At 39.4% G+C, this 26519-nt stretch overlaps 1 protein-coding gene across 2 annotated transcripts in view; it reads right to left on the reverse strand.

The window, feature by feature from the left end:
* Positions 1-24633, reverse strand: part of DAB2 (DAB adaptor protein 2) — a 172974-nt gene extending 148341 nt beyond the window's left edge. The window contains exon 1 of one of the 2 annotated variants that reach the window (XM_067030913.1): positions 24326-24633. The gene's annotated coding sequence lies outside the window, so the exon portion shown is untranslated. The remainder of the gene's footprint in view (positions 1-24325) is intronic. The other variant, XM_067030914.1, reaches the window with a different exon arrangement.
* Between the last annotated feature and the right edge of the window lie 1886 nt (positions 24634-26519).

Raw genomic sequence — 26519 nt, forward strand, 5'->3', positions numbered from 1 at the left:
AGTTTATACAGCAAGACAAAGGGAGCAATTGGGAGATTGTCAGCAGCAGCATCTAAAGAAAAAATTTAAGGTAAGAAAGTAAGAAAAAGAAAACATGAGTGATAGGTTACTTGACAGATTTTAAAGAAGTTTGTGGAGAGTGCAGAGATAGATTAAAAAAATGTTGCTTGGATTTAAAAAAATGTTAACACATATGGATAAAGAAAATTTGGAAAACACAGAAAAGTAGGAAGATAATATCAAAATCACCTGTCATCCTACTATCCAAATATAATCACTTTTGATATATTTCATTCCAATTTCTTTTTTTCTATCATTTATCTATATTTGTATTTTATTCATATGCATTTATTTACATACATTTATACATGGGAATTGCTACATATACAATTTAATACCCTGCATTTTCTTCTTGAACATTACTAACTTTTCATGTCACATACTACTCTTTGAAAATCTAATTTTCAATGTCTACAGAACATAAATTCTATAGATTAACTATAATTTAAATATACACCTATTTTCAGAATTTGGGTTGCTACCAATCTTTTGCTGTTTATAACACTGCTGTAAGGAATAATAGACTTGTACATAAATCTTGATGTTCATTTTAGATTTTCATTTATAGACTACACTAATAGTAGTAGAGCTACCAGGTCAAGTGCAGGCAAATTTTAAATAAACCATCAATTTATGTTCCGATTTTTGCCAACATATTGGCATTTATTTTCCAAAAAGGATGAGCCAATGTGTAATGAATCTAATAAGAATACCATTTTATAACGCCATTGCCAACATTCCATATTATCATTAAAGTAAATTAAAGTAAATTCAGTAAATTAAAGCAAATTTTATAGTAAACACTGTATTCATTTTTTTTCTTTTTTTACGTGAGTGTGTGTGTGTGTGTGTGTGTGTGTGTGTGTGTGTGTGTGTATGTTGCTTGGACTTTGTTTCCTATTATTTAAAGTGAAAGCTTTTGTTGCTGTTGTTGTTAACTTTAAAATAAGCATGTTCCTTGGAAGCAACCTAAGTGTCCATCGATGAACGGATAAAGAAGATGTGGTGTGTATATATATATATATATATATATATATGCAATGAAATATTACTCAGCTATAAAAAAGAATGAAATAATGCCATTTGCAGCAACATGGATAGACCTAGAGATTGTCATTGTAAGTAAAGTAAGTCAGACAGAAAAAGACAAACATCATATAACTTTGCTTATATGTGGAATCTAAAAAAATGAAAAAAGTAAATTTATTTGCAAAACAGAAATAGACTCACAGACATAGAAAGAAACTTATGGTAAAGGTAACCATAAGTGGGGGCAGGATAAATTAGGAGTTTGGGATTAAAATATACACACTATGATAAATAAAATAGATAACCAACAAGGACCTACTGTATAGCACAGGAAACTATACTGAATATTTTGTAATAACCTATGATGGAAAAGAATCTATAAAAACATATATGTATACCTAACTGAATCACTTTGCTGTACACCTGAAGCTAACACAACATTGTAAATCAACTATATTTCAATAAAAATTTAAAAACAGAAAGTATGTTCACAAAAAAATAAAATAAAATAAGCATGTTCCTGGTTGTCTTTTTCCTCTTTAATATGACTTATTCAAGTCTGGAGAAAGATACTCCAATGAAACCCTCGGTTTCGAAAACATGAAAACAACCTAAATTGTTGAGGGGGGAGGGAAGAAAAAGCTGGTCAATCAGCTCTTTGTTTTGAGGAACATGAGGCCAACACACATGAATTTCTCCACTCCACTACAGTAAATTGATCCTTTGCTCCACTTGAATTTTCTTGATATGCTGACCTACTATATCACAAACACAACTACTGTATGCTTTGTCCTGTGGACATTCATCCCCAAATGAACATTACTTGTACCTGAATGATCGAGGAACTGTGAACGATATCATAGGACTTGGTAACAGTGAGAGCATATACATCAGTATGGTATAAGCAAATTTAAAATAATGTGAAAATATCATGTGGCGAGAAGAATCAGGCCAAGGACTGAAAGAATCAGGCCAAGCCTTGTAGGACTGAAACAAGAAATGCGGAAGGAGGGGTAGGTACAAACACTATGCGGTTCCGGGGCTGCCAATAGGAAAAGCGAATGAACCATCATCCGATTTCTCCTCCATCTCCCCAAATTTCTCTTATGGAATTGGGTCTGGTATGTTCCTTATTTTATAAGGCACCAAGGGACACGCTGGGTAAAGTGTAATGTCGTAATGGTTAATTCACTCATCTATTATGTATGCTATGAAAAACAGCCACAAATTTCTTTATGTATTTGATTTACAATAGTAAGCAGACTGTACATGTGTGTGTTTGCTGTATGTATACATATGGATTTGTGGGCATATGATTTCAATAATAAAATGGCATTTCAGTGTCTAATGAATGATAGGTTTTGCCAACAGTATGGAGCATAGAGAAAGGAGAACAGTGGAACAGGTAATAAGAGAAACAAATAAGGGAGGGGTATCCCCAGAATGACTGGGAAGGAGTGGAAAGGCAGAGGAAGGGAAGGGGTCTGGACGCATGCCTGACAAACTCTGCCGAAGTGAACATTTTGATAACAGAGTTAAGCTCTCTATGACCTGATAAGTCACTTTCCATTTGCTGCTGCTTTGACATCCAAGCTCTTCAGTGGTTGAGGTACTTCAACCAGTGCCCCGATTCTGGTTTCCTTTCTCTTTTTTTTTTCTTTTAAGTATAATGCTGTTGTACTTTTAAGAAACTTGTGTCTTGTCTTAACACCTTGATGCACATGAATGCCACAAAACATACATTTTACCATATCAGTTTAATGGATACTTTTTACAAACAAAATACAATTTGAGATGTTGCAGGTTTTGTCTGTATATCAAAAATAATTTGACTAAATTTTAGTTTTAAAAATCTGTTAAATTCAGTCAAGTGATATTGGCTTTGGACTAAACTGTGTTACTTAACCAGTCTGCTCTGGTACCGTGCAAAGCTCTATTTACCTCTGCCCTTTGTTCTTGCCCTTTCTTGTCTACCTATGAGTTAAAATATGAACCCCATGAAGTATTTACCTCTCTGTATAATTACTGCTGTGCTAAATTGAACCATATAAACTTTCACATTCTCTAGCTTGTAATTTAGAAATTTGATATGCCTTAAATCTGAATTTGGGGCTGCTAATATTTAGCAAGTGTGGACCATACTTTATCAATTCCCTAAGTTTTGTTTTCTACAGATGGAATTTTTTATGTCAGGGGATATCTTTAAGTGGTAATCCTTGAGGCCACTTCTGACTTGTACATGAACTCTTTAAAGCTACTGCGCCACTGGGTTATTTAGTGCATGGAGTGGTTATAGATGGTATCTGAGACAGGCATCATGATTCCAAAAGTGCCTGATTTTCCACCTCTTCCTCTCGAGGTGTAGTAATGGATATGACTGCTTTAAATGACTGGTGAAATAAGAATTGAACATATGGCTATTTTAAACATTCTTGTGGAAAGATTTTCATGAGTAGACTGCCCAGTAGAGAGTTGAGCTGAGAAAATTTTTTATTATGTGGTATGGATAATTTAAAAATCCATGTTTAATAAGCACATAAAAGACACATCGTACTTTACCTATGTGTGATTATACACATATAGACATACATATATATGTATATCATTTTTGTGTGTGTGCACAAAACTTTAATGAAGAATACTTTTGTAAACAAACTTAAAGAAGGGAAGGAAGCAGAACTGAACAGAGAGAACTGAACTGCTACAGTATAAAATTTCAAAAATTAAGTGTGGCCTTGGTGGAAAAATAGACAAATATTAGAGTCAGAAATTACCAATACATATAACAGTCAATAGGTATCTGACAAGATGCCAATGAGAAATGCAACTTGAGAAGCTGTTTATTCATACAGAATATAACGTGAGAAGCTGGTTATCCATAAAGAAAAAAATGAACTATATATATGTATGTATGTGTGTATATATATATATATATATATATATATATATACAGTTTTGACACATTCCACTTTAGCTATGTGATAGTATCTGTGTGTATATGTATGATTTAGAAACCCTATTTTATCTGTCTGTTAGTTTTTTCCCTTCTGACCATATGATTCTATTTTAAATATGAATTAAAATGGCTTAAAAGTATTAATTATAGAAAGCAGGCTTCTCTGAGTTATGCAGTGCCCTTCCTCCACCCTACCCCCAGCCCACCACCTCCCACCATTATTTTTGTATATTTGGCATAACCCGTTTTCTTTAATGAAACAGATTTCCTTTCCAAGAAATGAGTGCAAGCTCCAGACTGAAAACATGAAAATGTTGATGGTGGTGTTTAGTCTATACAAGTTCATTTCTCCAGGTATGTGCTATGTAAGTGTTGTTATTTTGCTGGTCTCTTAAGAGTTAATTCTTTTAGCAGAATTGTCTCCTATCTCTAAGGTAGCAAGAATGACCACTAAGAAAAATATATATATGACATTACACTGCTGAGAATTTTCATGCTTTTGCCCCTGTTTTGGGTGGTGGAAGGACCTTTGTCTTGCAAAGGAAAAACTAGCAAGAACTTTATACTTTAGGCTTAAACATTAAACAGAAATGTCCATTTAAAACTTTGAGTAGACAGATGGGTTTAGGTTCAGCCTCAGGAAAAGTTGGAATGGGTTTAAGTGTGAAGTGGGTAGAAGGCACTGTTTTGTCTTTTCATGGCAGGTTTGATCCAGAGGAAGTAAAAGGCTTTATCTCTGAGTCTAAAGAATTAAAGGAGGATGAAAACGGGATTACTGTATCTGATATGGGCTCCCTATTGTTTGTGTGACAGTTTAAAATCCTTTGTTCACAGTTGGTCACAAGACCGCAGTCTCTATTCCGTGCTAGGAATGTATTCTTTCAAAAACAGGAAGCAACACTTGAAGTAACTGCAGTTTTACAGTGACTACCAGGTTGAACCCTGGTTTTTGTCGCCGCTTTCCTGTTGGGTCTGGAGGAAGTGGCAGAGAGAGAAGAGACAGAGTGGAGGAGGCAACTCGATTACAGCGACGGGCTAGACTGAGCCTGGATTCATCTTAGTGGAAGAGTGATGAAAGCACTTTAAACAGTTGCCAGCAGCTCAGTAGAAAGTATTTGACATCTCACCTACATCAACAAGCAAGAGTTAAAGGTTAAATCACACACACTCAAGTGCTGGGAAAAGGATGTGTTTATGTCATCAACTTTCTTTGTTCTAGGACCGCCCTATGTCAACAAGGGGACAGACATTGCCTGGTTGGAGCCACCAGGACAATAGAGACAAATCCACAATTTGTGCATGACAAATCCCCTTCTAAGCATTTGTAGTTTGCTCCTAGTTACATGGGCTTCTTAATCGTTCTCTCTACGTGCTTCCAAATAGCTATGTATTTAGAACAAAGTGGTTTTGATCTTTTCTCTTTCTTCATCTAGATTCTTGGGGTCCCAAGCATGAACCTCAGTTTGAAAAGAGGAAAACCTGGGAGGAGGAAGGTTTTCTCTTTTTACACGGTTCCTGTGTTGACTCCAAATTCAGTGAGAACCCACTCTAAACTCCTTCAGGTGGTGGTGGTACGTAACTGGTGCTCACACACTAGAGGGGCTTTTTTGGAAAGGAATTTAGTGCCCCAAAGTTCTGAAAGGCTGAACAGGAGATTTCTTGACTAGGTTAAGAAAGATCTAGATTGAAGTTGTGAAGAAAAGAAAATATACCCAAAAGAGCAATGTAAAGCTACTGTCAAGGAGATCAACAGGTGTGCCCTGGAAGGAAAAAATAGTTTAGAAAAATGCTTCTAATCTTTTGGCAAGTCAAGTCCCTTTTTGAGAATCTGGTGAGAGCTGTGGATTACCTATTTGTACTAAAGTTTGTACCCATGTTCAGGACGATCAGAGACTCCTTGATGACTGTCCACAGAAGTCCTAGATGTCCTTGTAGTATAAGGGGACCAGCAAAGGCAGCTCCCTTGCTTCCTCACCATATTTTGAGAGTTAAACTAAAAGTCAATACACAGTAGGTAGGAACAGGTATAGTCAAAAGCACCATTACAACTAAATGTTTCCTAAAAACAAGATTCTGGACCCTGGATGGTGCTCGGTGAGCAAGGCTTTCTGCCTTCATATTTTCTGTTACCTGTAGATTTTGTACACCCATCATTTGCTGGATTCTTTCATATATGAAAACTGTCATTTAAGCTACAATAAAACTTACTTGCTCTTCTTATTTTTGGCCTAGAAAACATTTACTTATATCTGTGGACTTATTTTCTTTCTGATCTCTGTGTTAGGAATATGTCTAACTTGAGATGGATACATTAAGCCATCATCATCTGATACCATGAAATATTGGCAACATCGAAAGAGCATCCTTCACCAACAATCTGATCAGTTTTCATGTAGCATTACAGTTATTGTAGATATCTCAAGATAAAATTTAGATTCATTACTTAAGAAGAGCTACAGTAGTTTTTAAGCCTTACTATTCAACGCTTTAAAAGAGAAGCACAATTTTTATTACATTATTTTTGATAACTGAATTCCAATATATGGAATATGAAAGCCAATATGGCTTTCTTTGAAATATCATAGGTTTTTTTCCCTAAATATATTTAAAAACATTATCCCAAGGAGTAGTCCACTCTGTGTCAAACTGCCAAATGGATCTATGGCACAAAATGTTTAAGAACCCCTGGCAAAGAGATGATAGAAATAAATTTTCACTGATGTTTCACTGGCATTCAATACTGGTAGATGTGCTGGAAATGCTGTAAAGGTACCCTTGTCCTTGCATGAATGGGAAGCAACCTAACAAGGATAGAAATATCCTGCCACTCCACAAGGATCCTGTAACTTGGTCAGACTAGGAGGCTGGCGATTCAGCTGCTAGAACATCACTACATCTGTCTTGAGTAAACCATTCCTGCAATGGGCTTGAGGTGGAAGCTGAGATTTCACTAGATTTTTTAAGGCTGTGTGACTATATTTTTCTTCTGTCTGGTTGCTACTAAATGTTGAAAAGAAGGTCAGAATTTAGATTGAGACTTGCTCTCACTACAGTATACCAACATGGCGTGGGGTGGCTCCTGGAAGGAACCTATAGCCCTTACCTACTTCTGACTATTAGAGGCTATACAGATCCTACCAAGAGAACCTAACAGTTTTGAGCAGCCAACTTGGCTTATGTCAGTTTGCTCCCATTTTTAAAATTGGTCTTAGCATTAATTTGTGTTTTCCATGGGTAACTGGTTTGTTTTACTTTACAACACTATGAACCTTGTATCTGTTTTCTTTCCTCTTTGTGTTGACTGTTTGACAGTTGAGTTAAATCTGTTGGTCGCCTGTAGCAAGTTTATAAAATTTCATGGCATAACTTTTGTACTTCTCTTTCATTTTTAGAAGGCAGCATAGTGAGTGATTAAGAACATGAGCTCTACAGACAGACATCTTGGGTTCAGATCTACTAGGTCACTAGCCAAGTGACCTTGGACATGTTAACCTTTCAGTTTCCTTATCAATTTTCATAGGGGTGGCTATGATTGTTAAGAGATAGCACATGCAGAGCACGTAGAGCAGTATCAGAGTCCCAGGAAGAATGAATAAACATTAGATATTATTCCTGGCTCCATCTTTTTTTCCTAGATTATTTTTGCCTGGCCTCATGTTTTATTCTTTTGTTTGTTGAAATCTTACTACTGTACAGAATACATGTTTTATAAGAATGCCTTAATTCCTTTTGGTGTTCAGACAGCAGTGTGAAGGATGTATTTGGAGAGAATGGAAGTAGAAGTATGGAAGTCAGTTAGAAGAATATAAAAATAATCCATCTGATAGAAGATAACTAAAATAGTAGCAGTAGGGAAACAGAGGACGAGCAGTATTTAAGGTATTTATGAGATTGAATTGACAGGACCCGGTGACCCATTTTATGTGAAAGGTAAATAACAGTAAATCTGGGGTGACTCTTAATTTGCTAGTTTAGGTGACTGGGCAAATGATGATACCATCAATCAAGATCAGGAATATAGAAAGTATCCTGGAGGTGCTCAGGTGTAGTGATAAATAATGAATTAAGTTTTGGCCATGTTGAGTTTGAGATTTTGGGGGGCTAATTAAGTCAAACCCAGTAGAGCACTGAAAATAAGCATTTAGAGCTTAGGAGAGATTATAAAGATGGATACATTGATTCAGAATTTAGCAGCATATATGTTTTTAGCAATGTTTATAGGTAAAATTGCACAGTATTAAGTGAAGGCCAAGGGACTTTTGGGAAATGAGCTGGAAGACAAAGGCTGTGTCTTTTTCATCTTTGTATTTCCATCCAGAACACTAGCCCAGTCCCTGGCACAGAGGAGATGCTCAGTAAACTTTTATTTCATGACCTATCAAATGGACGAGAGAATAAGTAAATACAAGAAAGCCTCAGAGGAGACTGAGAAGGAGCAATTAGAAAGATGACAGAGTACTAAGAGAGAGTGATTTTTCATAAAGGAGAGAGTTTTAAGGATGTGGGTACAGTCAACATTTTGGGGTGTTGGATGATATAAAACTGAGACAGAGAGCAGGTGCACTGAATGACAGAACCAGGACTTGAAGAGATCTCAAGAGCGTGAAAATTGGAGTTAAATCTCATTGTTATTTACTAGGGATAAGTGGAAAACCCTAACTTAGGTTCATAAAATCAAATGCATAAGTAGTAGACATAGAGGACCTGATTTAATTGCATTCCTGGGGTTTAATAGTAAGCTGAAAGTTCAGTGTAAATTAATACTAGAGCCTGCCTGCTAGAGTGTGTAATTAGGCACTGCTAATAAAAATATCCAGCATGAAAATAACACCTTAGTATATATCACAGGTACAGTTTGGGAAAGTGCATTTCAAGAGAAAAAATTATAAAACTAGAGTATATGCAGGGAACAACAAGCAGGGTAAAGAAAAGTCTGGAAGTCATGTCATTCACTTGAAGATGGTTGAGGGAAGTTGGCATGTCCCAACTTCATACTGAACAGGAACTAATCTTATTCTGTGTAGTCAGGTCTAGATCAAAGGGCAAAACCACAGAAGTGACAGACTGAGAGACTCCAAATCACTTTGAGAAGGAATTTTATGTAATTAGGCCTGTCTCTCAATGGAATTAGCTATTAGTGGGAAAAACTGTTTATTTATTTATTTATTGAACTAATACTTTCAGGGCATCTACCAATGTTTCTAAGATACATATCCTTTGGCAGTAGGGATACAACAGTAGACCAGTGTTAGATGACTACTACCTTATTGGAGTTTACATTTTAGATTCATTTATTTATCGAGTGTTCATTGGGTTCATGCTGTGAGTTAGACTTGTCCTATGCCTCAGGGATATAGTGAGAAATGTCTCCATTCTCATGGCCTTGATTGTCTGCGTGTGAAGAAGATATTAAACATATAAATATATAAATATACATAAAATCATAGACTAGAGGATCATTTGTCCTATGTAGCCAGATTAATTCTAAACAGGAGAAACTAACGAGGGGAACTAATATAGTTTGGTGAGGTCTAGAATGGTCGTTCTAAGGATGGGCAGATAGTGGGTAAACATGGAGGGAACAGTACATGCAACGTTGTGTTCAAGGTTGGAGAGAAGGCCAGAGTCACTGGAGCAAGGTAAACAGGGAGATGAGTTTGGTGAGGGCAATGGTCAGCCCAGGCAAGCCTTATGAGTCTCTGTAAGAATTGGTGTTATTCTGAGTGCAGTGGGAAGCCACTGAACAATTTTAATGAGGATAGTGATATAATAAAACAGAATACATTAAAGGAAAAGGAGTACTTTGGATTCTGTGTGAAGAATGCATTAGAGAAGGGAAAACGATGTGGAGAGAATAGGAGCCCATTGCCTCAGTCTCGATGAGAGGTAATGGTGCTTTGGAAGAGGATGGAGGCCGTGGAGATGGAGAGGAATGGTTGAATTCCAAGTGTATTTCAGAGCAGGCTTAATAGTAATTGAGGACCTGATTTGAATTGCACTGATTTTACATGAGGAGTTAGGATGAGGAGGATTTCAAGAACAATTCTCAAGATGCTAGCTCCTATAACTGGCTGCACTCTGAGAGGAGGCCCTTGGAGAAGCTCCAAGTTTGGGGGTGATGGGGAGATTGACCGTGGATATGAGTCCTCTTTGGACAGGTGACATTGGTTTGGATGAATCAAAGTCAGAGGGTCAGTATGTGTCCTATGGATAGGCCCATTATATTCCTTGGTGTTCAAGAGCTCTGTCTTCCTTCCACTTTCGCCTTTATATCTAGGATGGAGGGAAAATATGAAGCTCCCTCCCTTCTTTTTGTCAACAGAAAACTGTGTGCCACTGATTTTTCAAGACTTTTTTGTTGTTGTTGAAGGAATTCAGATAGAGGCCTTGTTATCTGTGTTGATTCAAATTCGAGCTTTAGAAATGTTGTTTTTCAGACTATCTGTGGTCTTTTACCCATGACTTTGTAGTCCTCATTCTTTGTTAGCACTGAGGATGACTTCAGATGCCTCTTCCTGTAATTAAGATGGTTTCTAGAGGTTTGATTGCTTGTTAGCAATCTGAGAGAATGCATTGAAATGTATGTCGCAGATATTTCTCCCACTGAATTATATTGTATGAGTCTCGTATGAGAAATTGAGAAATCACCTAGAAGTTGTTAAACAGCAGAGTTTTTTTTATAATATTGGTGATAGATATGAGAGAGAAGACCATTAAGTCAGGGAAGATAAGATAAGCATTCCTAAGAAAGCATACTTCAGCAGATGTAATTAAGTGCCAAAAGGTCTTTCAAATAAACACTTACATTAGGAGAGAGGAAAGAGCCATCAAATAGAATGACACTGTTTCATCATTCTCCTTCACTCACAATACCAAGTCACTTTTCTTTATTTATATCAAGTCGGTTTTCTTGATCCACTACTTCTACACTTAATCCAACAATTTAGTTTACCACCTTATTTTAACCCATTTTCTGATATGTGGGCTCTTGAAATAAGGTCTTTGGTCTCCTCTCCCTTCTGCCTTCCTGCACTGTATCATCAAAGTAAATCTTCAAAAATGCTTCTTTCATAATACCTATCTTGGGTTCAAAATCTTCCACTCAGTCCACATGTTATGATGGTAAAAAATCCCATCTCCTTTGGCTGATGGTTAAAAAATTGCAAGGACTCAACCAGTCCTAGCAATTGCATTTCTCCCTATTCTCACTGTAAGAGTACTGAAGTGTTCCCACCTCAGTGTTTATGTTGTTCGCCCCTTCTGGAATGCTTAACTCCTCCCTGACTTTGCCCTTCTTTCAATCCTAACACTGACCTCCACCTCTGGAAACACTCCTAGGACACTTGATCCTTACAGACTCTGCATTGCTTGTCACTTGCTTCTTTATATCATTATGAACTTTCTACATGTATATGTCCAAGACTTTGTATCTGGGTGTTACTCTCCTCTACTGCAAGAGAACCCTCCTTATGATGCTTTCCCACCCCAGTTCTCAGCAACCCTCTCCAGAGTGCCCCCCGAATGCCTGGCTTGAGGTCAGTGAGATCATTGAGGTCATCTATATTTAGATTCAAGGCATTTTCCAGTGAGGAAGGAGACAGGCTAATTTGAAAGTCTGGTTTTGAAAGTAGGAATGAAGAAAGACAGCTTTTGCCAGATGCTCTAGGAAGTATACTGTGCAATAAAATGTAAGACATTTTTATCTCTTCTCTCTTTCTCTGTCTCAACTTTTAGAATGAATTTCCCCATTTCTTGAACTGACTTACATTTTCTGGTTTCTTCCAAAACCTGCTTCCTCATTCAGTCTTTTCATAATCCTTAAGCATATGCCCTTTCATAATCTAAGACTCCTTTTCTCTCCCAAATCATCTGAACAAAATTATTTATTTCATTGTCTAACCTCTTCTCTCTTTTCAATTATAACACTTGATTTCCTTTTTATTTATTTATTCCTTAAGCTTTGTTTTTATTCATTCGTATTTTCTTGCTGAGTCAAGAGAGACTTCCCCTTCTCTTTCCTTCCCCCTAAATAGTTCGTCACTAAAGCCATTGACAATTCTATACAGAGGACATCTTGCATTCAGAGCAGAAGCCTCTTTTTATTCCTTATGTTCCTGGTCAGTTATAGCTTCGTGTACATTTTAATATTGTCTGACTGTTTATTTGGAATTGAAGATTAGGTTTTATAATAAATTACTTTAGAGTAATTGGTTTTTCAGTCAAATATGCTATCCTACCTACCATATGACCTACTATTTACATATGAGCTCGATTACTGTTTTTAAATGGCTTTGAACTATCTAATAATCAATGAATGCTTCTCTTTGTCTTTGCCTTTAAAGTTCTACCATGTAAATCACTTGTATGTAAAGGAAAATGTTGCAGTAGCTTATCCACATGATATGCAGTAAACAGTATTGTCAGATACATATAGAGGATGGGGACTGTTGTCATTTTTTAAATAAATGGATGCCTTTCCTAGCCACATAATCTCATCAACTCCTTCTCAGATGAAGTAGTAGTTTCCTTCCTTTTGATTAAAATAAGTTCTTGCTTGAACAGTCCTAATCTTGTGGACTCTATTTACTCAGCATTATAATAGGGAGGAATAAACTGAGAACAGTTGTCCAAACGGGAACTCTATCTGCCCTGGGAGAGGAAGTGGGGAGTGAGGTGCATAACATTTTTTTTTTTTTAACATCTTTATTTGAGTATAACTGCTTTACAATAGTGTGTTAGTTTCTCCTTTACAACAAAGTGAATCAGTTATACATATACATATGTTCCCATATCTCTTCCCTCTTGCATCACCCTCCCTCCCACCCTCCCTATCCCACCCCTCTAGGTGGTCACAAAGCACAGAGGTGAGCTCCCTGTGCTATGCGTCAGCTTCCCACATTTAGGTGAGTATTTTCGTGTCAGTACTTGGTGGGTTCCTCTCCATGCTGGCAGTAATTTATCCCTGACTGGGACCAGAAAAGTCAAAACCCTTCTACCCCCAAAGATTCCCAGGATGCAAATGAAATATTCATTCATGTGAAAAATGCCACTTTTTGTTTTTTAAGGCATGGTTTGAAATTGTGCTTCTATTTTTGTTTATTTTTTTTGTCCTTCCTGTCCAGTATTCACTCTACTTAGATCTTGAATGTATATTGCTGTAGCTTGCAGGGACTTTGGTTTTTTTAGCTGAGTAGCCTGGACTCTCATTTAAAACATGACAGGCTGAAGGTTTTCATATATATTGGCATTCCATATCGCACCTTGTCTTAGCTTGCTGTTTTTTCAGGAACTGAGTAAAATGAAAACAATAACAGTACTAATAATAGTTTATTAAACACTTAATGCATGCAAGGTACTGTCCCAGAAATTATCTATAAATTACCTTAACTCATCTTTGCAATAATCCTATGATGTAGGTACTATTGTTTTTGTTTGTTTGTTTGTTTGGGTTTTTTTTGCGTTACGCGGGCCTCTTACTGTTGTGGCCTCTCCCATTGCGGAGCACAGGCTCCGGACGCGCAGGCTCAGCGGCCATGGCTCACGGGCCCAGCCGCTCCGCGGCATGTGGGATCTTCCCGGACCGGGGCACGAACCCGTGTCCCCTGCATTGGCAGGCGGACTCTCAACCACTGCGCCACCAGGGAAAACCGGGACTATTGTTTTAATATCCATTTTCAGATGAGGAAACCAAGACACAAAACTATTAAGCAATTTTGCTCAAGGTAGCTCAGATCCACCTGGGGGAGCCATGATTAAAATCGGACTCTATTTTTCATTATTTTAGTTGCTACTTCATAATAAAATCATAGTGACAGAAATAAGAATATTTTTATGAGGTGGCAACAATTGTTTGACTAGACAGAAGATAGAATTGACCTTCCAAATTTAGCTAGCTTGATTTCTGTAGTCCCTAAAATGCTTGATGAGGTCAGGAAGTGGGATTATTTACTGGATGCTAAAATTCCATGCCCCAACTTTATCCAAGAATATCAGGGCTTTGATGAAGACATCATGCAGACACTTCAGAGACTGTAATTCTTTTACTTTACTGAGAATACAGTATCCAAAAGAGAATCTAGTGGCAGGGTATTAGGGAGTCAGTAGGAAAGTTTGTTGTGAGAAGGGGAGTTTTGGAGAGAGGACAATGAAATGTTTTATATTAAGCCCATGGTGAAAGGATCATGCTGATTGCAGTGTCATTGGTCATTATTATCCAGTGAAAATCATTCTTGAAACTCAGAAGTAGTCTTATTCCTTGCTTGTGATACTTGTCATTATTTCATGGGTTTGAAAATACCAACTTTGGAAGTTCAAGCCCTACGTGGGTTACATATTTCTTTTTAGGATTATATGCATTCATGACAACTGCAATGAAGTGATGGAAGTATACATCTAAGGACAAGGTCATTCCTGTGTGTGAATAATAAACAGGAATGGGAATAAACAATTAGAATAGGACCTGGGCTTTTAATATAGAATAGTCTTGCTCTAAATTATGCACTAAACAAGAAACATGACTTTCCTTTAGAATCTAACGAATGAGACTATATAGAACAATATTTAAAACCAATATTTAAAAAACACTTAAATGCCTTTAAATTGTCAATTGTCATAATTACCGTTTAATATAATTCTGGTATTTTCCTTAATCCAGGTCATCTTACTCTCTATCCTTGAGAAACCTCCAGATTATGCTCATCCCCTGAGGGAATGTGATGTGTTAAAAGGAAGGATACTCCTTCCTCTGTCTTTTACACTTATGTTATTTAATCCTCACAGCAACACTTCATTACAATTGAGACCTAGAGAAATTAAATAATTGGCCTCGGGCTACATAGCTAGTGAGCGGATTTGAATTTTGGCAATTCTACTCAGAGCCCAGGCTCTTAATCACCACCAATCTGCTCCTTTGATTCTGTTAACTTGTTCTGGAGCAGAGTTCCAATGATCTTAGTATAGCAGTGTCAGGGACAAACTCCCATCACTCCACAGAACAAAACAAAGAGAATACACCATCTTGTATAAAGATTTCACTAAAAAGATCACTTGTACATTCCAGATAACTTCAGATGGCTTGTGAATCAGGTGAATTACACCCTTCAGCTAACTCCCTCAGTTGGCTGTCTCAATATTAAATCACAGCTGGATTACTTTTACAACCTGTTCCTTAGGGGGTGGGGGCACATTTCAAACATATTTGAACAAAAGAATTTTTAAGCAAGTATAATTGCCTCTTTTGATAGGAAAGAATGATGGAAATTAAATATTTTGAGTGCCCCTTAAAAGTATCAGTGTGTCACTAGGGGCTAGCCTATTATTTATTTCAGTTAATCTTTCCAAAGAATGTGTGAAGTAATTATTATTATCTCCATTTGGCAGATGAGAAAACTGAGATTCATGAAAGCTTACTAACTTTCCTAAGGCCACAAAAGGCTAAGCTGGATTATAAACCCAGATTTTTTGGTATTCAGAATCCACCTCTATCATTTTAGGGTGCCCGACGTTTGTTCTGTTGGATGCAGAATATGGTTTTTAATTTTAGGGATAGATTTGCATTAAGCTACCCACACTCTTATATTCAAAGATGTGGGCTTGGGAAAGATGCCTTCCCCTAAGGATCTCTGCAAGAAAATGAATGTGGCAGAGGAGTGAGGGCTTGGAGATTTCTAGAATGGCGTCTAGATGGAGAATGGTGCATTCACTGAGGATTTGACTTGCTTGAAAAACTGACTGCAAAGGAATTTAATGAGTCCAATTTGGGAAATATTACGCATGAAGTGACATTGGAACATAGTGACACAGCTGGCTGGTAGGCAATTGGGAAGAGAGCTCAGGAGTGAAGTTTGGGCTTAGATGGGAGCACACAGTGTATAGTTGAAGATTTGAGTTAGTGAGAGGATGAGATTTCCCAGGTTGAATATGTACAAAGAACAGAAGACCAAAGATAGAATTCTGTGAATTGCCAAAGTGCTGGGAGGTGAGAAGGAAGAGCCAGTGCAGGAGGCTGTAGAGCACTCATGGAGGTAGGAGACGTTTCCAGGGGCCAGTGCCTTTGAAGAAAAAGCCAGGGAGACTTTCAAGTAGCAAGGAGCTGTCACTCATATACAACAATGAAGATAATTGAAGACGATGAAAGCTGAAAAGGGTCACATGATAAAAAATTATATAGTAAGGCATGAGGGATACATTTTTTAAAAATAAAGTGTTTTATTAATGGAGTTTCTAGACAGTGTTTTCAAATCACAGACAAAGCTATTTTTTCACTGTAGACCAAGCTAACTATTACAAGCAATAGAAATCATACTGGAAAGAGAAAACCTGCTGGGAGATAATTAGGCATGCAGCACATAATCATTTGAGATGAGGTGAGTCTCCTGGCAAGCTTGAGGAACTGTATGGAAGCCTGTGTGGTTGGAGCGGAGTGAGTGAAGAGGGGAGCTGCAGGAGATGGAGTCAGAGAGAGAACCCTGAGGGTAGAGAGCATGGGTCCTGAGAGATTATTGTACAGACTAGGATGCCACTCTGAATGGGATGGGAAACTTCAGTGGGATCTGAGCAGAGTAGTGGCATGATCTGACATATGCTTTCGCAGAATCACATCCAGATGCTACGCTGGGAATAAAGTAGGGCAGACTAGCGGCAAAAAATGGGAGGACCACTTCAGAGACTATTGGGATCCAAGAGGGACATGATAGTGGCTTGGGCCAGAGTGGTAGTGGAACATGTGATGATAAGAAGTCAGACAGCAGATGTATTTTGAAGACTAAGCCCATAGAGAGAACATCAGAATAGGAAATTGGAACTATAGACACACACTTTCTTTCCTAAGATTTTTTTTTTTTTTTTCCCCTGTAAAAAGTAGCTGGTTGGAGGTGGAAGCAGGGTTGAGATGAATTGTTTTCCAGACTGGGAGAAATCAGAGCATATTTGTGTGATAATGAGAAAGCTGTAGCAGTAAGGAGAAAGTTAAAATGGGCAAATTGCCAGTGTGATGTCCTTGAATAGATGAGAAGGCAAGGAAGGGAGCTACGCCAATGGGAAAAAATGGCTCACTTCTACGCATTACTCTATACTCTGACCAGGTAGCTCCTGAACTTTGCACGTACGGATGTCTTTTTAACACGAACGATTTTCAACGACTGTCTATGTTAGCTTTGTACTTTGAGTACTCATGGATGAAGAAAACAAAATTGCTAATTATAACAGCTGTAAAGTTACATTGAAGAAGAGTACAGTTATGTGAGAGGCATTGTTTTTGTTCAATCTAGCCCCAATGTTTGGTGCATACATAGACCACCATATCACTGGAAACCAAAGATTCATGCCTACTGGCCACTGCATGGCCCCTTGTTTTCTGAACATGCCCGGGGGGTGCTTTTGCATGTGCAGTCTCCTTCAGGATGCCCTTGTATCTTACACATCCTTCAGGGTGCAACACAACTCCTGTTCCACAAATTATTTTCAGTCACAGGCTTCACCCTTTCTTTGCATTCCAGAAATTAATTTCTTCCTGTCCTCTACCTATATTCTGTTTGTATACCTCTGGACCCTTAAATACTTTAAATATGTGTCTTATGCAAACACATACTTGTCTACGCACGCATCTTCTCTCCTCTATTGCCTGAGATTATTTCAGCCTGAAATGATGTCTTGTTCATTTGGTTTCCCAGCGATGGACAGTTCAGTATTGAATGGAATGGAAATACTTGAAAACTGGATTTATTTTGTGACATTCCAGAGGATGGAGTTAGTATTAGTGGGCAAAATTAAGAATACTATTTTGGCTTAATCAACGGAAAGACATGATAACATTTTGACATCTCAAAAATGGGAAACACTATTATTTTAAAAACAAGTTCCAGGTAACTGAAAATAACTGACCTCAGTCAGTTCTTCTCCTGACTACCATTTAAGCTCGGAGCGCTATACCAAGTGTATAATATATAGCATCACATTTAGTCTTTACACTAGTCCCACAAATGAGGAATTTTAATCATCCCCATTTTACTTTAAATGGCTAAGCAACTTGCCTCAGTACACAGCTTATAGGTGACAGTGCTGGTATCGGAACTCTAGTCTGCGTGAAGCCCAGGCCTAGATATTTGACTCAGATGCCTCACTGTGTAGGGGGGGATTCCCACATTGGGTAGAATGTAGGAATAGATAAATCTCTGAGGTTATAAAGGAATATACAATTTTAGGAAAATGCAAATTAGGTAGACTTCTATGCTTTTATGATAGTTTAGCAGGCCTGCTTTCTAAAAGAGAGCCAAGAGATAGAACCTAGTCTATCCATAGCGACGTGCCAAGATAATCTTTCACTTCGTTCATCCCCATTTATTCTTAGGTCCAAGTTATCCCTGATTTAGAATGAGAACAGGTCCACAGTCTTTGCTAACCCCATTATGATAGGATAAACATTGAATGGGGCTTGGGGAGCTTAGAAGACCTCTGCCAATGTTGAGGACACTAGCTCTTTGAGCACTGGACACAACTCATAGACTCTGTCATTAATATTACCAGAATTCTCAGCATGTGCCTGCAGTAGGCAACTAATTTTATCTCCTTTCTCCTTCATCCTCTTTGAGTCCACACATACCTTAAGATACTTTCTAGAGTAGAAATAACATAACGATATCATTTTTATTTGATACTGTGTCATCTATGAATATAAGAAAAAATACTGTATATTTATATGGTGAGCCATTGATCCAATTCTTCACAAAAGGCAAATGCCATATTTTTTAAAACGTTTTATTTTTGATGTTTTGTTCAAGAAAACATGCATTTACATGCATACAGTGGAACTAAAGAATGTTGAATAGAGAAATATCATTTATGCATTTTCTCATCATATTTCAAGATGTTTACTCTTTCAGCAAATAATCTGACTTAACGTTTAGAATCTTGGAACACGGAGAGAGGAATTAGCACCCCAGCCTTTTGTGCTTCTGCTGGCTATTTTGACAGTCCACTCAGAATAAACGAAGAAAGCTTTATTCAAGAGAACATCAACTTCACTTTTCATTGAACTATGACCTTAAAAAACCAATCTTTTAACTTCCTTCAGGGAGCCCTGTGACTGACTGCCTTGTCAGCAAGCTACTTTTCCTGAATCTAAGTTATTTCCTTTCCTACAGAGAAAAATTGCTGTTATCACTTCCAACCCTTTCAGTAATGGCCATTTTCATGTATAGTTTACGCTTTCAAAAAAAATAATGAATGTCTTTTCCTTTTTGCTTATTTGCTAAAAAAGTGTTTACCCTAAAGAAAAATGTAAGGATATAAGCACATTTCATGGTCTGTGGAAAAATCAGCATTTGCAGAGATTTCTGATCCAAGAGACAGCTAAAAGTTTTCTAAAACACCAATTTTAAGACGTTCATTTCAATTATCTAAACATAAGAAAAACATGGTCTGGTTAAAGCCCGCATCACCCAAGTTACTTCCCAATTTATCTCATTACCTTTTTTTTTTTCTCTCAGTTTCTATTCTGCATACTTTTCTCTAACATTTAACACTGGGGCTACTTCTGGCTTGTTTGACATAACCCCAGCCTTGGCTTTTGAGACTTGGTGCAACCTGATTTCTTCTCTTAATGATTTTTCTCACCCTTTTCCCCTAGCTCCTCTCTCACCTCTTCTGTCCCTTTAAATGTTCTATCCTCAGCATCCTGCTCTGTTTCTACATATTCTAACTGGACATTCTCACATCCAGTCGCCTAGCCTCAAGCCTTGCCTACTCACTGATTATTCCCACATTTAACCTAGACTTCTCTCTTGAACTCCTGCCCAAATACCTCCTAGATGTCCCAGAGTTCACCTCCAGCTTAACATGTCCCAAATTGCACCCAGTATCTTCCTCTCAGCCAGATCTTCCTGTGTTCCTTATCTCAGCAAACTACTTTCATGCACCCAGACATCCAAGCTTAAAATCACTGGGTAATTCTCAATTCCACTGTCCTCTGAAAGATTTCTCCTATCTGTTCCTCCTCTTCCTTCCCAATGCTGTATGCTTAGTTCAGGCACTAACCAATTCTCCCCCAGGTGATCACATCTGTTTCCTAACTCCCTGGTTTCTTATCCTAGTCTACCTTGATGTCAGAGACTTATTATGAAAATGACATTTGGGGTAACATCCTTTTGCTTTAAAACCTTTGATATTCCCTATTTCACATATAGGAAAACCCCAAACCCCTTAACAGACAATTTAAAGCTATTTGCAGTTTAGACTCAAGTGACTCTGCTGCGCCCATCTTTTACCATCACCCCACCCCAAAGGCATGTGTGCTAAATTCAGCATAATCTCTATATCGTTTTGTCATTGCACATGCCATTATTATCTCTACTTGAGATGTTTTTCTCTCTTTTCTTTTCCCTACCTAACGACTGATGCCATTCATTTTTCAAGAGCCCCACCAAATGCCATCTCTCCTTTGAAATCTACCCTGGCTTCTGCAGGAGCACGTCCTCCTCTGACTGCTCTTACTGTCCTTAGCCTACCTTCCCACTAGCATCAGGATGCCCAATTGTAAACATTACACAACAGTAAAGAGCAGGGGATATGTCTCCTTCTCACATTACAAAAGTCTATCATTATGTCTGACTTGTGATAAACTTTTAGTTCTTATTTATTTGTTAAAGAAATGGAATTAATAGGTAATAATGAAAAATCTTAAGAATGGCCCACCTGATTCCAAATATCTGTCCTGTGGTTACTCCATATTTTCTTTCTTCCAAAGATCTTTGTTTACTTCGAATCTATAACAAGCTATCAGTGGGGCACCTGGGATTGGCAACTAGGACCCAAGACTGAGGACAGAGAACGAATTCGATAACTTCGCTGACAGACACTGGAGTCAGAGCCAACATTCTTAAGAGATGATGGGTGTGGCCAGCCGCGACCAGCCTCGACCCGCTACATTATAAAACTGGGAGCTAGGGAGAGAGGTGGTAAATCCAAGGGTCATTAGAGTACAGTGTGTGTGACATGAGAGGCAATTCCATCCCCTTCCCATGGGGAAGGGAAATGGGGGTACCCGGTCTTTCTCCCTAAAACCTCCTTAGGGGTTCTGAGAGAATTATTCACAAAGACTGTTGTATCCTTTGGTTCCCTATTTGGGCATTTCTGAGGAAAAGGACTTGTGAATTTATCATGGGAGCAGGGGAGATGAGTATTAGTGAGAGAGGGGCTAATCGGGGGGGCAGTGTTAAACTGGGGGCACCCGGTTTAATGGCCAAGACAGGAGATCTCTGTGGGCCAAGTGGATGCTACTTAGAATGTAACTGAGGTTGTTTCACCCCAATTCCAATACAGTTTTCCCATCACACGCCAGCTGCAGAAGACTGTGGAGTATATGGCCAGTGACAAGAGGAGAGGGGCTTGAATGGCTGAGATGGTCTTCCAACTTCCCAAATCACTGGGACCCAAAGGACTCCTATCTCTAGTCCCCAGAGACAGCCAGAATCTGGAGGCCCGCCTCCAGAGGGCATAAACGGCCAGGCTGTGTCCAGAGAAGCAGCACTTACCAAGAGAGAGACATTATGGTGGTGGCCTGTTCGCACAATGCTCTTCCTGTTCCCTGTCTTACCTCTCAGCTCAACACCCTGGAAGGGTAATCCTAGAAAGGGGATACGAGGTGCTGGTGCCCTGAAACAGCCCTCCAGGCAGGCAGAGCACCACTTCATGCTTGTACTGGGTAAAGTGGAGGAGGCCAGAAGGTGAAGATAAACGCATGTTTAATGACTGTCTTGGACTGAGGTTTAATATCGGAAAACAACTGGAAAATTATGGAGCTGCCTCAGATGCCTGAGCCGATCCACTACCCAGCAGAGAATTAATACTTGATAGAGTACAATTGGGAAGAACGATTTAGAAACACAAAGGCTTTATATTTCTTGTTGAGTGAACACTGCTTTATAAATTAGGTACACGTGGAAACCCATTTAAATTCATAGACACTCGGCATAGAAAGAACAAGATTCAACCCCAAACCACTATCAAAGCAAAACTTCCATTACTGATTTATCCCTGAATCTGACAGGTAATACCATTCACTAATGCCCCTCTTGGGCCCTCTGGGGACCAGAATGTGGTCAGAGGTTCCCATGGAGGACATGTAGAAATGAAGTCTTGCTCTGACCCAAAGGGGCTCACAGTATAAAGATTAAGTGAAGATATATGGCAGCTCCTACTCAGATCACAATTTAGAATGTGTACCTAAGCAGTTTCAGGATGATCTGGAACTTTCTGGAACCACGGAGAACTCTGCTGATTAGTATATCAGGAGATATTCAATATATAAGCCAGCCATGTTTGGAAATAGCTGATATGTTTGTTCTCCTCTCAAGAGCAGAAATGAAAAGTATTTCATGATACTATAGACTATTAACAGTAATTTCTCCCCCAATTCTTCTGAGGGAAGACTAGGCCATCCTTGAACTCCTTCTAATTCTCTCTCTGTTACCTCAACTCTTCCACCTCCATTACATACGTACATATTGCATACTGCTTGTTTGTAGACTCTGTTCCTTCCAGTCCTTTACCAGTCTATTTTCTGACCAATCGCTTGCTTTCTCAGATCATTTTCCCATAATGTCTCCAAAAACCTGAAGCACTCTGCTGTAATAGAATTCCTTGCATCATATGATATTAGTCCTTCAGGTATTGGATTACCCATACACCTGTTTGTAGAGGTCTCTGATTTTTCAACTGCCTCCGTGAAAGATGCCTCTTCTCCTCTTGAATCTTCTGTGTTCCAGCCAATTCCCCATTATCTCCCTCTTCTCTGGGACTCAGTTTCCCTGAACTTCAGCATTCCCTTTAGCCAGCTTTCCCTGGAGCCTATTTTACTACTCCTGGGGGCATCCTTGACAACGTATAAGCAACAGCCACAGAAACGTGTACAAGAAACACCAATAATTGTCAAAGTTCAACTTCAGAAGGTTTCATACATAGGGTTTCTGTTGATGCTAGAAGGAGCCAAGTAATCAGAGGTAGGCGGCCATGAGAATTAGCTAAAATGCACTAACATCTTCATAGTAACATATGGTTACAGATAGTAGAGTATACACATAGTAACAACACAGTCATTTAATCCTTAACTCTGTGTGAAGTCACATTGTGTGCTTTAATGTAGAACCTCAAAACAACCCAATAAGAAATCGAGCAAAGACTGTTTCTAATGATAAGCAGTGAGTCTGGCCTCCCAACCTCTCCCTCAATTTTTAAATGGGCCCAAGTAACTTGGGCCTCTCACTTTTGTGGCCTCTCCCGTTGCGGGGCACAGGCTCCGGACGCGCAGGCTCAGCGGCCATGGCTCACGGGCCCAGCCGCTCCGCGGCATGTGGGATCCTCCCGGACCGGGGCACGAACCCGTGTCCCCTGCATCGGCAGGCGGACTCTCAACCGCTGAGCCACCAGGGAAGCCCGGGCCCAAGTAAATTAAAAACCAGAATTACCAGACAGAAGTAGTCTGGGCAGCCCTGATACACCTTATGTGGTAAGGATAGGTGAATTTTGGTGCGGCGGTTACAGTGGCTCTTTTTTATGCCCTGGAAGTCCAATTTTAAACATCCACTTCCATCGGGGACTCTGGGATTGCAATAAACAGTATGAGATATGCTTTATTACACGGTGATGGAAGTAATAACGGAATACTCTTATGCTTTGCAGATGCTGGCAACTTCTTCCCTTTTGATGTAAAATATAACATGAAGTCTTTGCATTAAAATCAGAGGTATAAAATTTGCTAGCATCTGTAAATATTTTATTCTTTAGGTACCCCTTGGTCCTGAAAATAAAAGGTAGGGAACGTTGACTGAATTTCAGAAATCACCTCCATCCAAGAAGAAACCACCCAGTTTCTTTATCATAACAGCGCCCCCTGCTGCTTCAAAGTGAAGGTTTCGTGATTGCCGTTTTCCTTTCATTCTTTGAGGGACTCTGGAAACATGGCTGGAAAACATTATCCTCAACTGAACCGTAGCCAGGAAAGTCTCAGGAGGGAATTCTTTCCTGACATAAAATTAAACCTGGCTTCAGCATATCTTTGGGGGGAAAAAGGAGGAAAACTTACTGTTGATGTTTCTTGGCCTGGCTTTCTTTCTGTTCTTAAAGCAACATTATTTTAAAAATCTGTAACAAAACCTGTCATCTGCCAAGTCAGCCCAAGCCTCCCAGTCTCTCTCAGCTCGGCTCTCTCCGTCTTGCCCTCTTCCGTTGCCTCACTCCACTCAAACTTGGCAAAATTTATCCATAAACAGATGCCTTTTAACTCACCGATGGTAGGAGCAGTGTCTCTCTCTCTCTCTCTCTGCCGTGGAAGGGAACCTGGTGCCGAAAATCCCACGGAGTCCCAGGCACGGGTGGCACCGATGTGGCAGCGGAGCCGCGGAGTGACCAGATCTCCAGGTGACTTGTCTTTCAGCCCTGCTCCATCGATAGCTGTCTCACGACTTCAGAGGTGGCTCAGGAGCAATTGGCCGCAGGCGATATATTTTCAGGTCCAGCTGGACGCGACGCACTGCTTACTGAGAGCGGAAAATCTGGAAGCTGCGGTTGGAGAAGGCCTTTGCCTCTCTGTGCCTGTGGTAGATGATGTGATGAACATTATCGTGTGACCTCATGCCACTGGTGGGGAGATGCCAAGTTATTCACCCAAGGGGCAGATGTTGTTAGAATCATTGACTTAAAAAAAAAAAAAAAAAGAATTGCCTCCATCAGGGCTCTGATGCTCTGGTGGATGAAAGAGATCTTGCATCTCAAGATTAGCCCAGACATACTTACTAAACCAGTGCTGGCCTGGGGTCACCCTTTTCTCTGGCATGACCTTCCTTTCTATTCCCATCAAAAACAATGACTTAGAAAGTTTGTCTGTGGTGTGAGAGGATTACAGCAAGTGCACTAACACCTGTCAGAAGTTTTGTACGATAGCACACAGCATGATCATTAGGGGTTCAGGAACGTTCAGGCATTGGTGTCTGGCTCTGAATCTACTACTCTCATTAAAATGCATTTGTAGGATAACAGAATGCTGTGTTTGGCATCATCTAATTAAACTGCACTCTGTGTAGACCAGAAAACAGTATAGGACACACTCCATGTACTCTGTTAGGAAAGGGGCAGACATGGGATACTAGGATGCTAACACACTGAGAACTTGCCTGTGCGGTCTGGTTTAAGACCTAATTGGTTTCCTTGATTAAGAATTTCTCCTTCAATTGGCCTATATAAAAGGTGGCTTTTTGGAGGTGAAGGTATTCTCCATCTGAGGCATTCATTTAAAATTTAAATATTTCAGAACAGGATAGTAAAGTGACATTTTACGGTGAACTGTGTTTTTAGAGGAAACAGCTAGCCAGTTGCCTAGCTAGGCCCTGAGGACAGGATGACAACAGTGATTGTGAAATGGTTCTCTGAAGAAGGTGGGTTGAACGAGAAGGGTCAGGACAGAGGCAGTGGGTGTCACCTGGGAGGGTCTGGGAGGGCCTGGGGGGGATCACAGGTGGGGACACCTGGGCATCTTGGGGACAAAATGAGACCACTGTGAGCTGGGGCTTGGTCAATAGGGATGGAAATTGTGGGATCTTGTGAAGAGAGAGGTGCAAGGAGAGTGGGCTCTAAAGACAGATCCGACTTCTCTTTCATAGTTTCCTGAGGCCTGACCTGAGAATTGGTTCTCCGTCCCTCAATGTCCAGACGCTTACAAAGTGATTTTGTTGTTTTGCATCCTAACAGGTGACTTTCCTCTTCATCTGCTTGATCAGGTCTTAGAATAAAGACTAGGGAGTTGGGTTCTGGAAGAGAGGGCACGGTTAATGCCAGCTGTCGCAACTTTAGCCTGCCTGTCCTCATCCCCTTCCTGGACAGAAGCAGTATTATTCTCCTCTCCACTCCCCCCATTCCAGATTCATCTCATCCAAAGGCAACGCTGATGGTGTCACAAGCCTACTAAAAGATATTAAACGTGTGTATTTGGTCAACTGAATGATTTCTCACCTGTGGTAGTAGATAGATTTATTGTTACCAACTATTTAGCCCTCTTTCCTGAGAGAGGACCATACATCCTCTTTCATGGCAGTGTGACTTTTAGTGCTTCCTGTGTTGGAGGGGGATCTTTTGCTCTGTTGATGTCCGGGTTGGCCATATGATTTATTTTTGCCAATAGAATATGAGCAGGTATGACATATGGCTTGTTTCTGGCAGAAGCTTCAAAAGCCATCGTATGTTTCTGCCTTGGGAAACCAGGTTTCCCAAGTAGGAGCAGATCCTTCAGTCTGAGTCGAAGAATAAGATGAGAAGACACATGATATGGAGTCATAGCAGCCACCAGCAGGGAACACAGATGAGAAACAAATGTCTGTTGCTGTAATCCACTGAGATTTGGGTTTTGCTTGGTACAACAGCAGAATTAACTCATATAAATCCATTCCACAATTTATCCTCAACCTACTTTTCTAGACTTACATGGCAT

The sequence above is a fragment of the Kogia breviceps genome, chromosome 4 (genome assembly GCF_026419965.1).
Source record: "Kogia breviceps isolate mKogBre1 chromosome 4, mKogBre1 haplotype 1, whole genome shotgun sequence".
Classification (NCBI taxonomy): domain Eukaryota; kingdom Metazoa; phylum Chordata; class Mammalia; order Artiodactyla; family Physeteridae; genus Kogia; species Kogia breviceps.